General features: G+C 32.6%; 1 protein-coding gene across 4 annotated transcripts in view; it reads left to right on the forward strand.

The window, feature by feature from the left end:
- Positions 1–15199, forward strand: part of SoxN (SRY-box transcription factor soxNeuro) — a 143642-nt gene that overhangs the window by 63735 nt on the left and 64708 nt on the right. The gene's annotated exons all lie outside the window — the stretch shown is intronic.

Consider the following 15199-nt stretch of genomic DNA (forward strand, 5'->3'; position numbering starts at 1 on the left):
TCATTAGATTAGGTTAAGTTATTATTAGGAATTTTCGCGACTCGCACGAATTTTCTCTCTTCTTTTTAATTACTTTCCTCTTCTCCAAAGATGAAGGTGTCGCTACTTCAGGATTTATTTAATCTGATGAAAGTCTGCGGTCAACGTGCGCGGTTTTTGCGTAATAGGTTAGGTTGGGTTATTATTAGGTTAGGTTATTATTAGGTTAGGTTATTATTCTCCGTGCAACCGTAGAAGAGGGAAGGGGAGATATATTCTCTCCTTGATGTCTCAATAACCCTTGCCCTTGATGTAACATTTCACGATGTGTAACCTGTCGCTTGTCGGGGAATCGTAGCGCGCATTTTTTCGCGCGCGACGGGGTTTTGTATAAGCCCCGGGTTTTATGTATCCTCGAACGGGCGCCACATCCCGGGCATTTATAAACAAATTCGAGAATCGTATATCACGGTCATTGTCCCTCTGGCCCTCGAAGATCATCATACTACAAGAGAGTCGTATACGGTGAATGACAAAAGAAAGCGAGAGAGACGTAGAGACAGGGAAAGAGAGAGAGAGAGGCGTTGGATGCTTTGCGTCGATGAGCCCTTTTGAATTGATCGGCATTTGAATAAATTCACCTGCACCCGCCCTTGGAAAGAACCGTGTCAAGAGATCGCGATCATCTTTCAAGTCGTGTGATGCGAGTGAAAAAAAGGGAAAGATAATTATTTGATGAGGAAATCTTTCCACAAGAAACATCATCCTAATCAATCAATCAAAGTAAAGACATTTATTTTTTTATATTTATAATCCTAATATTTGCTTAACTTACAATGCTTGAATAATTATATGATTCGAATTTTTTTCAATCGCACACTGAAAAAAATTATATCTATTTATTTCAATCCCGCTTAATAAATCATTTATTTGAAACTATTAATAATCTTGATTTGGTGCGAAAAATATTGATTTGATATAAGAAAATCCTTTTCAAAACATAAATATTTGTCTGTCTCAAATAAATGATTTATCAGGCAGAAAAAAATATTTATAAATTTAATAACTTTCCTTCAGTGCATCTGCTTCGCCATCGAAACCCCATTTATTTAAACGCGAAAATACGGGCCGATTGATTTTCCCTCTATCTAGCTAGAGCATCGTCGCAATATATTTCGTATCCCAAATTCGGTTTCCAGCGGTCGAGCGGCGTTGAAATCTTCGCAGGGCGAATATACGTAACTGAAATCTCAGCATCCAGACCCTGCTCTCTCTCTCTCTCTCTCTCTCTCTCTCTCTCTCTCTCTCTCTCTCTCTCTTTCTCCCTCGCGCTGCGACACAACCCTGGATGCCCCGCAACGACTCTCCGCTCTGCGCTCGTTTTCCCTCCCCTTTTCATCCCCTGTCGGCGTCGGAGGGTCTGTAGCCGCAGCTGCACAGCTCCGGCCAGGTGTGCACTCTCGCAATGTTGCCGCAAGGGTGAATCCCCCTCTTCTTTCTCTCTCTCTCTCTCTCTCTTTCTCACTCTTCACGGTTAGGTTTCGCCGACGAACCTGAGAGAGTCCTGGATTCGGGCGACGCCATCATCGAGATTTCACGTTGAGAGAATATTTTTCGAAACAAAGACACCGTCGCTCTTTCCCGCAAATAATATATATATATATATGTTTTTAGGCTCGCGTTAACTATTTAAATGAGAGCTCTCGAGAGCGCTTTTGAACAGGTATATATCCATGTAATTCCGACGTATTTACTTTCCCTTTTCAAATATTACATAACTGTTGAACCGATGATGTTATTTTGAAATGCAAAGTGTGTTTGATTTTCATGTACATCTATTATTCGTGTATAATGTAATTAACGATTTTTTGATTATTTTATATTATTTTATATTTATATGTATATGTATTAATTTACATATTTATTTTATATTAATTTAGATATTTAAGTTAGATGTCAGGATAATTGACAGAACGTTATGACAGCAAACCAATCAGCTGTTTCAAATAGTGGCATTTACGGAAAAATTAATACATAATTAATATCCCCGACTGTGACCAGCAATTGTTATGCAAGCATATCTTTTTTTAGATTATTTTATATTATTTTATATATATATATATATAAATTTACATATTTATTTTATATTAATTTAAATATTTAAGCTAGATGTCACGATAATTGACAGAGCGTTATGACAGCAAACCAATCAGCTGTTTCAAACAGTGGCATTTATTACAAATTAATATATAATTAATATATAAAACTAATATATAAATAATAATATATAAATAATTAATATATAAAATTAATATATAAAAAAATCATTAATATATAAAACAAATTAATATGTAAAACATCCCCGACTGTGTGATAAGCTATCGTTATGCAAGCATCTCTTTTTATTTTATTTTTGATAGATATTTTAGATTATATATATATATATTTTTTTTTTTATATTAATTTAGATATTTAAGCCAGATGTCAACGATAATTGACAGAACGTATGACAGCAATCAGCTGTTTCAATTAGTGGCATTTACGGAAAAATTAATACATAATTAATATTCCCGAGTGTGTGATAAGCTATCGTTATGCAAGCATCTCTTTTTATTTTATTTTTGATAAACTGATTGACGATCAAATAACGAGTGTCAAAGCAGAGCGCAGAATATATAAATATCACTACGTATCTCTTCATACAAAAGTCATTATATTTAATCTGACAGACGCCGATAAGGATATTTTTTGTAATACTCGTGAATTTCAAAGATCTTATAAATCACTATCTCTAGTCTACTTCCTTTTTCTACAAAATTTTATTGTAACTTTTACTTACATGAGTTGTTGTCGTCTGAGGAACTGCCCTTGCAGTCTCAGTACTCCTTATTTACAAGGTTGGAAGAGAACTACCTCTTCTAGTACGTAACATGATTTCTTAATCTTGTATAGAAATACATAGAAAGATATCTAATCTATTAAAAGATAATCTAATCTGTTAAACATTTCCTAAAAATGGGGAAATACATCTAACCTATTATTTCTAAAAATAACAAATTCTTCTTAAAAATAGGAAATTTATCTAACTTATCGTTTCTAATTCCGGATTACTGAAGTCAATATTTGGGCGAGGCTTACACTTTATTACAATTTTTTGTCATATATATATATATATATATCGTGGGTTTTTATTTTTATTTTTCGCGCGCACGTGGACGATGCGGATTTCGATGATCGGCGTGATGAAATGTATTTTTATTGCAGGACGTATATATACACGGTCGACAGATAGGAAATTGCGGAAACCAGAGACCGACGATGTCTCGATAAGAGCGAGCGGTCGGGGAGCTCTATACGCTCTCATTGCCTCAATTTCCCACTTCCACTTCCACTTCCGGTCGCGATCGCTTTTTCCCATCGGCCGAGCCTAAAAAACCCGAGCTCGCGCGTTATGCTCGCGCAGCCCCGGTATTGTCGAGTTGAAAAGTGGCCGCGATAAAAATGCCCATGCAGTAAAGCTGTCAAATAATACGCGCGAATTTCGTTTCGCGCGATTTTCCCAAAATTTGTCGTCGCGCGAGAGAGAAACGCGCGTAACAGGTTACAATGATATCTCTAAACGCCGTAATTATATACGTTTTTCTCGTGTGACAGCTGGCAAAACTGTGCTCTGATAAATCTCGAACAATAATAATCATGTACCGGAAATATGGTAGAAATAAAAGAACCACTTGCGTTAATCGTTCCATTTAATTACGCGACATGAAAATAATTTTTCTCGCACCGAGATACGTCGGAAATGGTATTTTTGTGACTCGAAGTGCCCAGATAAGAGCCCGCTGGATTTAATGCCGTGTCATCGCGCGACCGGAAGTACCACTGTCGAAAGCGAATCCGACGCGCGACCTTATTGCGGAACGAGACGGACGAAGGGGACCGAAGGAGGATCCATGGATCCATAGATCCGAGGCGTCACGACGCTCGGCTGAGCGTGTATCCCACCTGAACACCGGAAGCCGAGGGGTTCCCCGTGGCGACGAGAGAGAGAGAGAGCGTGCAAGCCTACCGGAACACCGGAACCGGAAGGGTGCGGAGCCTACGCGAGTGGACGACGTTATATATACCGGACAGCGCAAAGCGGGCTCGCGCTGATTTCATCCGCTGATGAGGCCGCATCGGCTCGTTGAGCCTTTACCAATGCTGCTATCAAGTGTCTCGTCAAAACGCGCCATTCTCGCGACATTAATTCAATTTCAAGGCTTAACGCAGAGGGAAGATCTCTAACATTTTTTATTAATTTTATTAATAAATATATGTTGCTATTAAAATATTGAATTTAAAAATCCTACAATGATGCACAAAATGCGCCACTCTCGTGACAAATTAAATTTCAAGGCTTAACGCAGAGGGAAGATCTCTAACATTTTTTATTAATTTTATTGATAAATATATTATTAAAATATTGAATTTAAAAATCCTACAATGATGCACAAAATGCGCCACTCTCGTGACAAATTAAATTTCAAGGCTTAACGCAGAGGGAAGATCTCTAACATTTTTATTAATTTTATTGATAAATATATTATTAAAATTAAGTTTAAAAATCCTACAATGATGCACAAAATGCGCCACTCTCGTGACAAATTAAATTTCAAGGCTTAACGCAGAGGGAAGATCTCTAACATTTTTTATTAATTTTATTGATAAATATATTATTAAAATTAAGTTTAAAAATCCTACAATGATGCACAAAATGCGCCACTCTCGTGACAAATTAAATTTCAAGGCTTAACGCAGAGGGAAGATCTCTAACATTTTTTATTAATTTTATTGATAAATATATTATTAAAATTAAGTTTAAAAATCCTACAATGATGCACAAAATGCGCCACTCTCGTGACAAATTAAATTTCAAGGCTTAACGCAGAGGGAAGATCTCTAACATTTTTTATTAATTTTATTGATAAATATATTATTAAAATTAAGTTTAAAAATCCTACAATGATGCACAAAATGCGCCACTCTCGTGACAAATTAAATTTCAAGGCTTAACGCAGAGGGAAGATCTCTAACACTTTTTATTAATTTTATTGATAAATATATTATTAAAATTAAGTTTAAAAACAATGATGCACACAATGCGCCACTCTCGTGACAAATTAAATTTCAAGGCTTAACGCAGAGGGAAGATCTCTAAAATTTTTTATTAATTTTATTAATAAATATATTATTAAAATTAAGTTTAAAAATTCTACAATGATGCACAAAATGCGCCACTCTCGTGACAAATTAAAGTTCAAAGCTTAACGCAGAAGGAAGCTCTCTAACATTTTTTATTAATTTTATTAATAAATATATGTTGTTATTAAAATATTGAATTTAAAAATCCTACAATGATGCACAAAATGCGCCACTCTCGTGACAAATTAAATTTCAAGGCTTAACGCAGAGGAAAGCTCTCTAATATTTTTTATTAATTTTATTAATAAATATATATTGTTATTAAAATATTGAATTTAAAAATCCTACAATGATGCACAAAATGCGCCACTCTTGTGACAAATTAAATTTTAAGGCTTAACGCAGAGGAAAGCTCTCTAATATTTTTGATTAATTTTATTAATAAATATATGTTGTTATTAAAATATTGAATTTAAAAATCCTACAATGATGCAAAATGCAGACAAAATTCTATTTCGTTTCGTTCAGTTTTAACATAAATATAAATCAGCCTCAAGTATTTTGGATGCTGAATTTTTTATTTTTATAATTTTTTATACATAAGTATATATATATTGCAATACATAAAATATGGCAATATAAATTTAGTTTGCATTTTGGATATTACCTATATTTTATATATCGCAATTTTTTTATTAATATTGATTCATACATGTATAAATTGCATTACATAAATATAGTAACCAAACAAAATGCATATAGATGCACATAAAGTTTACACTTTGAATATTATATTCTATGTATTGCATTTTTTATGTACCTTGACAAACACATTATACAAATTTGCATACATATGCATATTTATCGAAACATACTGCCATAACGTTCTGTCAGCTATTGTGACATCTATCTTAAGTATCTAAATTAATATAAAATAAATATAAATATAAATATCTAAATTAATATGAAATATATAAATATAAATATAAATACTTAAATTAATATAAAATAAATATAATACACTCCTCAAAATAATTAAGGGATTAAAAAAAATTGTCTAAAAATAAGCAAATTTTAAATAGCTGTAACTTTGTTTCGAAAAATGATAATTTAAATTTTAAAAAAAGGTTTTAAAGCTTGAAATCTCTACTTTCGAAAGATCCTAGCTTTTTTCGTTTCCTTCAATTCTGATATTTTTTACATACAGAAAACGACAAACATACGATATGGAAAATTTTTTTTTCACTTTGTAGACATGTCGCATACACAAGAGAATTTCAAAAAATTTTTTGACATATTAACGTTAAAGCCTGAAGTTTTCCTTGCAAAACCGTTTTTTTAATTTAAATTTCGATCTTTCCTCATCAAATTATCTCAAATTGAAGAGAAAATGCCATTTTCATCTCAATCGTTCATAACTTTCTTAAAAATCATTATAAAACAATTTTAAGAATGGATTCTTAAAGCTGAATCTTTGCTCTATAGTATAATATAGAAACTGAATTTTTCTAACTCGTAAACATTTTACAAATAGATGAAAAATAACGAAGAAATTTTTTCGATCTCTCAATTATTTTGAGAGGTGTACATACACTGAAAAAAAAATCATTGCACTTAACAAAATCTGCGGTCAACAAAATACGCGCAAATAAATATCAACGTAATAAGAACTTTCATTAAAAACAAAATACATATTTACTTCTTATTACATTGCTATTTATTTAGTTCTTATTCTCTTACATCGTTCTTTATTCCATCGATATTTATTTTATCTTTAACCAAAAATTTATTTCTTATTATTTATTTGCACGTATTCGAGCGCATAAATTTTGTTGCATAAAGTCAAATAATGTTTTTTTCCGTGTATATATATTGTAATACATATCGCTTACAAATGATGCGTCTCCGAAGGAATCGCGGGGCACGCGAGCTTGTTTTGACACACGAGCGTGTCTCTCTTTTTGGCGAGAGCCTCGCCAAGGTGAACCGCGCGGATCGCTCGTCAAAGGGTTACTTTGAGCCGTCCGCGAGCGAGCGCTCCGGGATGACTAATGAGCCCGGGGTGGTTTAAACAAAACGTCGGCGTATCGGTGCGCGGACGAAAATTGCCGGGCAACCTACCGCATTGCGACTCTTGGTATGGCGCGCCTAAACAAGGGGCCGCCATTAAGCCCGGAATGACTCGAAGCAGCTAGTCACTTGTGATTAAAAGGGCGATTTGTTACGCGGATACTGAGCAGCTCGGCACGGATGGTACCCGAGTACATTTCTCACCCCGTCTGCCCCCCTCGTTTCGAGGTCGCTTCGAACTTACTTTACTCTCTTTTCAGTTCTGCGCTTCTCTCTTCTCTCTTTTCATTGTTCGACGCGAACTTGACGAGCCCGCGATAACTCGGATATTTCATTTCGGTCGACGACGCGTTCCGCGAATGCGCTCGGTGGCACTCTTGAGCACAGGTAGCCTGTATCCATCGATTTCGTTAACGCAGCTTCTTATTGTGACTCGAGACAAGGTGACAAAACCGCTATTTCGCGATGTATTATAATTAATTAATTTTAAACTCGCGTTTCTCTGGCATCGCAAAGATTTTGTTACATATTTTGTTTCCAATATTTTACAGCTAAACTTTGGGGCCATGGGACACTGTAAAAAAATTATGTAAAATTATATACTTAAATAAATAAGTGTAAAATTACACGATAAATAATGAAATTGTATGCATCGTGTAATTTTACATTTATCATTTATGTACATGTTTTACATGTTTTTATATAATGTATTACATATTTTTTTACAGTGTAACTAATATTTTTCAGCCATAGTTTCATGGAGAATAATATAACTAAAAAATATTAGCTATCACAGCTAAACTAAATTATACGAGATTAAGTATTTGCGACGCGCGATTATAAAATTATGGCAAAGTCCGGTGGCGAAGTATCCGAAAAATGGTGGTCGACAGGACCACCATCTCTCTCCTTCTCTCTCTCTCTATATATATATATATATATATCGAGGGGTTAACGAGGGGAGGCTACGCGCCGCATTACAATTACAATCGTCATAAATATTTAAATAATGCTCGTTCACCCTGATTTATGCGTAACGCCGGTCGAAACGAGAAATCGCGTCGGATTTCCTCTCTCCCTCCCCGCCCTCCCCCTTTTCGCCCCATGTCAGCATGGGAATTTCGACGGCGGCAGGTGGAGGGCATAATTAAAGTCGCGTACGGCGTTCCCTTTTTATGGGAAATCTGTGGACGAAGCACCTGCCAAAACGGCCGAATCGTGTGGGACACACGTGAACGACGTGATTTCGCTTTGGCATTTAATAACGCTGGGGTTATGGGAATCCGGTCACGGGTAGAACAACCACTCCCCTTAAGTACAGTGATTATGCGACACGGGGGACACGGTGTTTGCGCAGTGAAGTCTCTCTTTATCGAGAGAGAGAGAGAGAGAGAGAGAGAGAGAGAGAATTTTTATCTCGCGGTTTTCCTCAGCTGTCAACAGTAATGTGCTTAGATAATTTAAAAATTAGCTAGATGAAGAAAAGATAAAATATGTAAATTTATCTTAGATAAGACAAAGATGATTTTGTTGGAAATATATATCTAGATGAAAGATGAAATTATATACGGCGATTTATCTAGATAATTTTTATTATTTTTATGTCAAATATAAATTGCAATTAAATTCTAGTGTTTATTCACAAGGAGAACGAATGATTAATCGGTGTTGTGTTTAGATGATTTTAAAATTAGCTAAAGATAAGATAAAAATATGCAAACTCATCTTAGATGAGACAAAGATGATTTTGTTGGAAATATATATCTAGATGAAAGATGAAATTATATACGGCGATTTATCTAGATAATTTTTATTATTTTTATGTCAAATATAAGTTGCAATTAAATTCCAGTGTTTATTCACAAGGAGAACGAATGATTAATCGGTGTTGTGTTTAGATGATTTTAAAATTAGCTAAAGATAAGATAAAAATATGCAAACTCATCTTAGATGAGACAAAGATGATTTTGTTGGAAATATATATCTAGATGAAAGATGAAATTATATACGGCGATTTATCTAGATAATTTTTATTATTTTTATGTCAAATATAAATTGCAATTAAATTCCAGTGTTTATTCACAAGGAGAACGAATGATTAATCGGTGTTGTGTTTAGATGATTTTAAAATTAGCTAAAGATAAGATAAAAATATGCAAATGCATCTTAGATGAGACAAAGATGATTTTGTTGGAAATATATATCTAGATGAAAGATGAAATTATATACGGCGATTTATCTAGATAATTTTTAATATTTTTATATCAAATATAAATTGCAATTAAATTCCAGTGTTTATTCACAGAGAACGAATGATTAATCGGTGTTGTGTTTAGATGATTTTAAAATTAGCTAAAGATAAGATAAAAATATGCAAACTCATCTTAGATGAGACAAAGATGATTTTGTTGGAAATATATATCTAGATGAAAGATGAAATTATATACGGCGATTTATCTAGATAATTTTTATTATTTTTATGTCAAATATAAATTGCAATTAAATTCCAGTGTTTATTCACAAGGAGAACAAATCAGTGTTGTGCTTAGATGATTTTAAAATTAGCTAGATAAAGATGGGATAAAATATGTAAATTTATTTTATTGTTAGATAAGCTGAAGATGATTTTGTTTTTAATATATATCTAGATAAAAGATAAAATTATACGGTAATTCATCTAGATATAATAATTTTTAAGACTGCTTATGTAAACACAGTTTAAAAAATATAAATTATGAAAGGGATATAAAAATATATGCATTCATATTTTTATTTATAAATTTTTATCGCTTACTGCTTAAGTTCTACTATTTAAGTATTTTTATGTGCTATGATTCTAAACCAAAATTATCTGAAAATTATTCTAGCTAATTTAGTAAAGATAGTTTCTTTATCTAAAGTGTGGAAATAGATAATACATATTTTTTATTATCTACATAAAGATATGATGACGCAAAGTTTCTAGATAATTATCTAGATAACTTTACTTAGATAATAAGGCGGATACAAAATTATCGAGAATTTGCTATCCATATCATTTTGTCACTCACTGACTACTATTGTAAAAAGGTCCGAAATTTTTTCCTAATTGATTAACGATGCACAGTTGACGTAAAAAAAATTTACCTTTCCGGTAAGAAAACGGAATTCTCTGAATATCTGATCTGTACCGAACTTTGACAAATGATTTGAGAACAAAGGATGCCGACGTTTACTGCAGTTTCTTGTATATATTATAGGTACGCTTTTTTTGTCAGAAACATGATAAAAAAGGCAGAAGAATACGACTGATTTATAGGTTTTTCGAATTTAATCATTATTTTGAAGTTTATCTTATGCATACTAATTTTTCAAAACGGAATGGATATTTATTTACAGATATGCGTTTTCATTCTTTTGAGAAAAACTTGATTTCCAATGAAACTTGAATGTATAGATTATTTATATAAATTATTTGTTTCTTTTCTATATTTTTATCTAATCTGTTTTATATTTTTACCGAATATAATATTAATTTTTTTTATACACTCTGTTACACTTTTTCGACGAAATTGAATGCAATTAGTCACACCTCGCGATCATGTCCAAAAATAAGATTGAAAGCTATATGGCCGTCTATTTAATTCGAATACTCGTTGTTGAAGTTACGCTCTACTTGAGAAAGGAATGTGCGATCGTCATTCGATATAGTCTGTCATCATGGCAATCGTCGAACAGCCTTACAATATCTCGTCGTGGCTTTGTCAATTAAGATAAAAAGATTTTAATTAGTTTCTGATTGCAGGATTATTCAGCTGTCAAAATAAAAACGAAAGGAATTAATATTTTTATTGTAATTTTTTTTTTAAATATATGAACAAAATACAGTAAAAAATATAGGAAATCTTGTCTTTGTGTTAAAAATTTTAAATAAGAATTTTTCAGACATGTCGTTTTACGTCGTGGCTTTGTTAATTAGCATAAAAAATTTCATTGGTTTCTGATTACAAGATTATTTGGCTGTCAAATTAAAAACAAAATAAATTAATATTTTATTTATAAAAATAGGTGAACAAAATACGAAAAAAAATATTTAAAAATCTTATTTCTATGTTAAATTAAACAAGAATATTTCATACATATGATTCAGCTGTCAAAATAAAAAGGAAAAAAATTAATATACTTTATTAGTTTTCTTTACAAAAATAGGCGAACAAAATATGTCAAAAAATATAAGAACTTTTGTCTTTGTGTTAGAGTTCTTCAATAAGAATATATTACAAATATTTTTATTGAACTGTATCGAAGCCTCGCAATGTGATCCAATGTAAATTTCATGTTCTCATCAAGCTATCGCGGCAATTCTCTCGGATTACGGGAGCTAACTAAGAGAGAGCGTTGTCTCCGCGTTGCGTTGCAAATTTCTGCGAATGCAAGTGCATCACAAGGCTCAGCGCATTTTCACATTCCTTAAGCGCAATGTAATACGGGAAACCGATCCGATTTATATCAGTCGTCAGTAATTGCGGTAATAAATATCCCCCTCCTCTCATTATTACAAATTTCTCTCTCTCGATATTTTATTCGCGCAAAAATCGAGGGAAAAAAAAGGATGCTTCTATCCGTGAAATGATGTTTCGCGCTCGGGCGAAACAGCTGATTCAAGTAAGACCTGCCCCGAGGACAAACAACACTCTCGCGTGGGCGAATAGTCCAGGAAAATTAGACTTTGACTTCATGAAAATTAGGAGCAAGCTAAATTTTTGTGGAGACCTTCATTCCGATGTTCTAATAAAATCCTGAAAAATACCCTTAATTTTATTCAGGGCGTTTTTTTTGTTTATGGGAAATAAATTTTAGTTTTTTGCCATTGTATCGAAAACTGTTAATTTTTTTGAGAAAAATAGTTATTATCAAAATTGTAGCTCATAAAATTCCCTACAAAAAAGGTCGTTATAATTTTTTGTGGAATTAACCGTTTCGAAGATATAGAGCGAAAAAAACACGCCCAGTATTCTACCCTTGCGGTGGTGTGAAAAAGAGTATGTATTTTTTATGAACCACAGGGGTGCGTTCCGCGTATTAACGTCTGACACGTCGGAGTATCATTCTATCTTTGTTACTTACGGAAAGTTGAATGACACTCCGACGTGTCACTTTAGACATTGCAACTTTACCGTTTTACTCAAAAACGATTAGTTGTACGAAAAAAACTATAATAACTTTTTTGTAGAAAATTTTATGAGCTACAATTTTGGTAATAATTATTTTTCTCGAAAAATCGATAGTTCTCGATATAATGGCAAAAAACTAAAATTTACCCCCCATAAAAAACCAGCCTAAATAAAATTAAGGATGTTGTTCAGGATTTTATTGGAACATCGAAATAAAGAAAGGTCTCCACAAAAATTCAGCTTGCTCCTAATTTTGCCCTTTTCAAGTCTAATTTTACTGGACTAGAATCCGTCCGGCACGTTGCGGCGTCGGCCGCACAAATCACATTCCTGCGGACCCTTCGAATTATAACGTCGGCGGACGATAACCACGACGAATTCGCATTCCCATGCGTGCATGCGCATGTGCGGCGGCGGACTCACGCAACCGACACGCATGAATGCCTAATGCCTGCGGACAGTGATTTCCACCCTCGACGAGAAACGCACGCCTCGTCCCGCTTTTCGATTCACTCGAACCCCAGCCACCCCTTTCTGCGGGCAGATGGGGTTCTCACGACCCCCTCCTACCCCCTCCTCCCCCTCCTATTCCGCTCTCCCACCTATGTGTATACAGTCGACGATGTCGCTCGTAATCGGCGCGAGATAATGCCCGGGCTGTCACAACACGCAAACATATACGCCCGCGGCGTGTCCCGATTAAGAAATCAAAGGATTAGCCGTGACTTTTGGATAACGCGCGTTCCGTCTCGGTAGAGATAATTAAATATTACGTCGGTCCTCAGTGTTACTTATTAACGAGCGTTCTATTCGGAACGCGATAAATACGGTTTCAGTCCATTTAATATGCTGTAGAAAATTCTTAAATCAATCCTGGCCTCCTTTCTATGCATGAATGAATATTTCGTCTCTTACTGGAGATCATTATTAATTATTATTATTATTATACGTCTATTATATATTTAAGAAAATTATGTTGGATAATACGAGATTTTATATACATAAAATGTTGTGATTTTTTTGTGATTGAAATGTGTACGTAGATAAAAAATAATAGGTATTATAGATATAATACAAGATTTTATATTTATTAAATTAAATTACTATTAAACTCTACTTGGAATTAATAGAAGAATGTGATATTTTTATTTTTTTTTACAAGGTCCAGTTTGCGATAAAAACCCTTTATTTTCAACCACTTGTAATTCGAAAATTATTGATACCTCGACGAGGAAAAAACGTCTCCACATGATATAAGAAATCTGCCATTAACAGGTTTTATGACAGTTTATTAACAGGTTTTATGACAGTTCTGAACCATTCTTTATATGTTATCTTGTATTATTTAATATTAATTTTTTTATAAATCTACATATATATATATATTTCTTTTGATACTTATATGCATATCTATACAAAATTTTGAATATTATTTTTCACATAAAATTTAATTAGTATTAGAGAAAACATGAAGATAAAAAATAACATTAATAGAAAATACAAGATTACATATATGTATAAAATTTTGTATTATCTAATTTTATTTTCCTACATATTTTCTCTGATAATAATGTGAGAAAAATTCGATCTTTTTCTCAGCTGTCAGTCGGATAATTTGATGAACGAAAACGTCGAAGGGTGTCCCAATAAATCCCGACGAGTAATGTATCGATATCACGAAGTCATGGCGATATAACATGTGTACATATAGACAGAGTGTTTGCTGTTATCTAAATAAAATTATATAGATGATCATCTAGATAAAAATTTGGCTTCATTTTATCTTTATATAGGTAATAAAAATGTGTATATTCATCTATCTTGTCTAAGATGTATTTACATATTTTTATCTCATCTTTATCTAGCTAATTTTAAAATCATCTAAGCACAACACTGCGTCCAGGCAGTGTTTGTTTTTATTTAAATAACAATAAAATTATAAAATATTAATAATAAAATTATATAAATGATTATTTATCTAGACGGAATTTTTACGCCATCTCATCTTTATATAGACAATAAAAATGTGTATATTCATCCATCTCGTCTAAGATGTATTTACATATTTTTATCTCATTTTATCTAGCTAATTTTAAAATCATCTAAGCACAACACTGCGTCCAGGCAGTGTTTGCTTTTATTAAATAACAATAAAATTATAAAATATTAATAATAAAATTATATAATGATTATTTATCTAGACGGAATTTTTACGCCATCTCATCTTTATATAGACAATAAAAATGTGTATATTCATCCATCTTGTCTAAGATGTATTTACATATTTTTATCTCATCTTTATCTAGCTAATTTTAAAATCATCTAAGCACAACACTGCGTCCAGGCAGTGTTTGCTTTTATCTAAATAACAATAAAATTATAAAATATTAATAATAAAATTATATAAATGATTATTTATCTAGACGGAATTTTTACGCCATCTCATCTTTATATAGACAATAAAAATGTGTATATTCATCCATCTCGTCTAAGATGTATTTACATATTTTTATCTCATTTTTATCTAGCTAATTTTAAAATCATCTAAGCACAACACTGCGTCCAGGCAGTGTTTGCTTTTATCTAAATAACAATAAATTTATAACATATTAATAATAAAATTATATAGATGATTATTTATCTAGACGGAATTTTTACGCCATCTCATCTTTATATAGACAATAAAAATGTGTATATTCATCCATCTTGTCTAAGATGTATTTACATATTTTTATCTCATCTTTATCTAGCTAATTTTAAAATCATCTAAACACAACACTGCGTCCAGGCAGTGTTTGCTTTTATTTAAATAACAA

Source organism: Nylanderia fulva, unplaced genomic scaffold (genome assembly GCF_048542155.1).
Source record: "Nylanderia fulva isolate GAGA-0341 unplaced genomic scaffold, ASM4854215v1 Scaffold44, whole genome shotgun sequence".
Taxonomy (NCBI): Eukaryota; Metazoa; Arthropoda; class Insecta; order Hymenoptera; family Formicidae; genus Nylanderia; species Nylanderia fulva.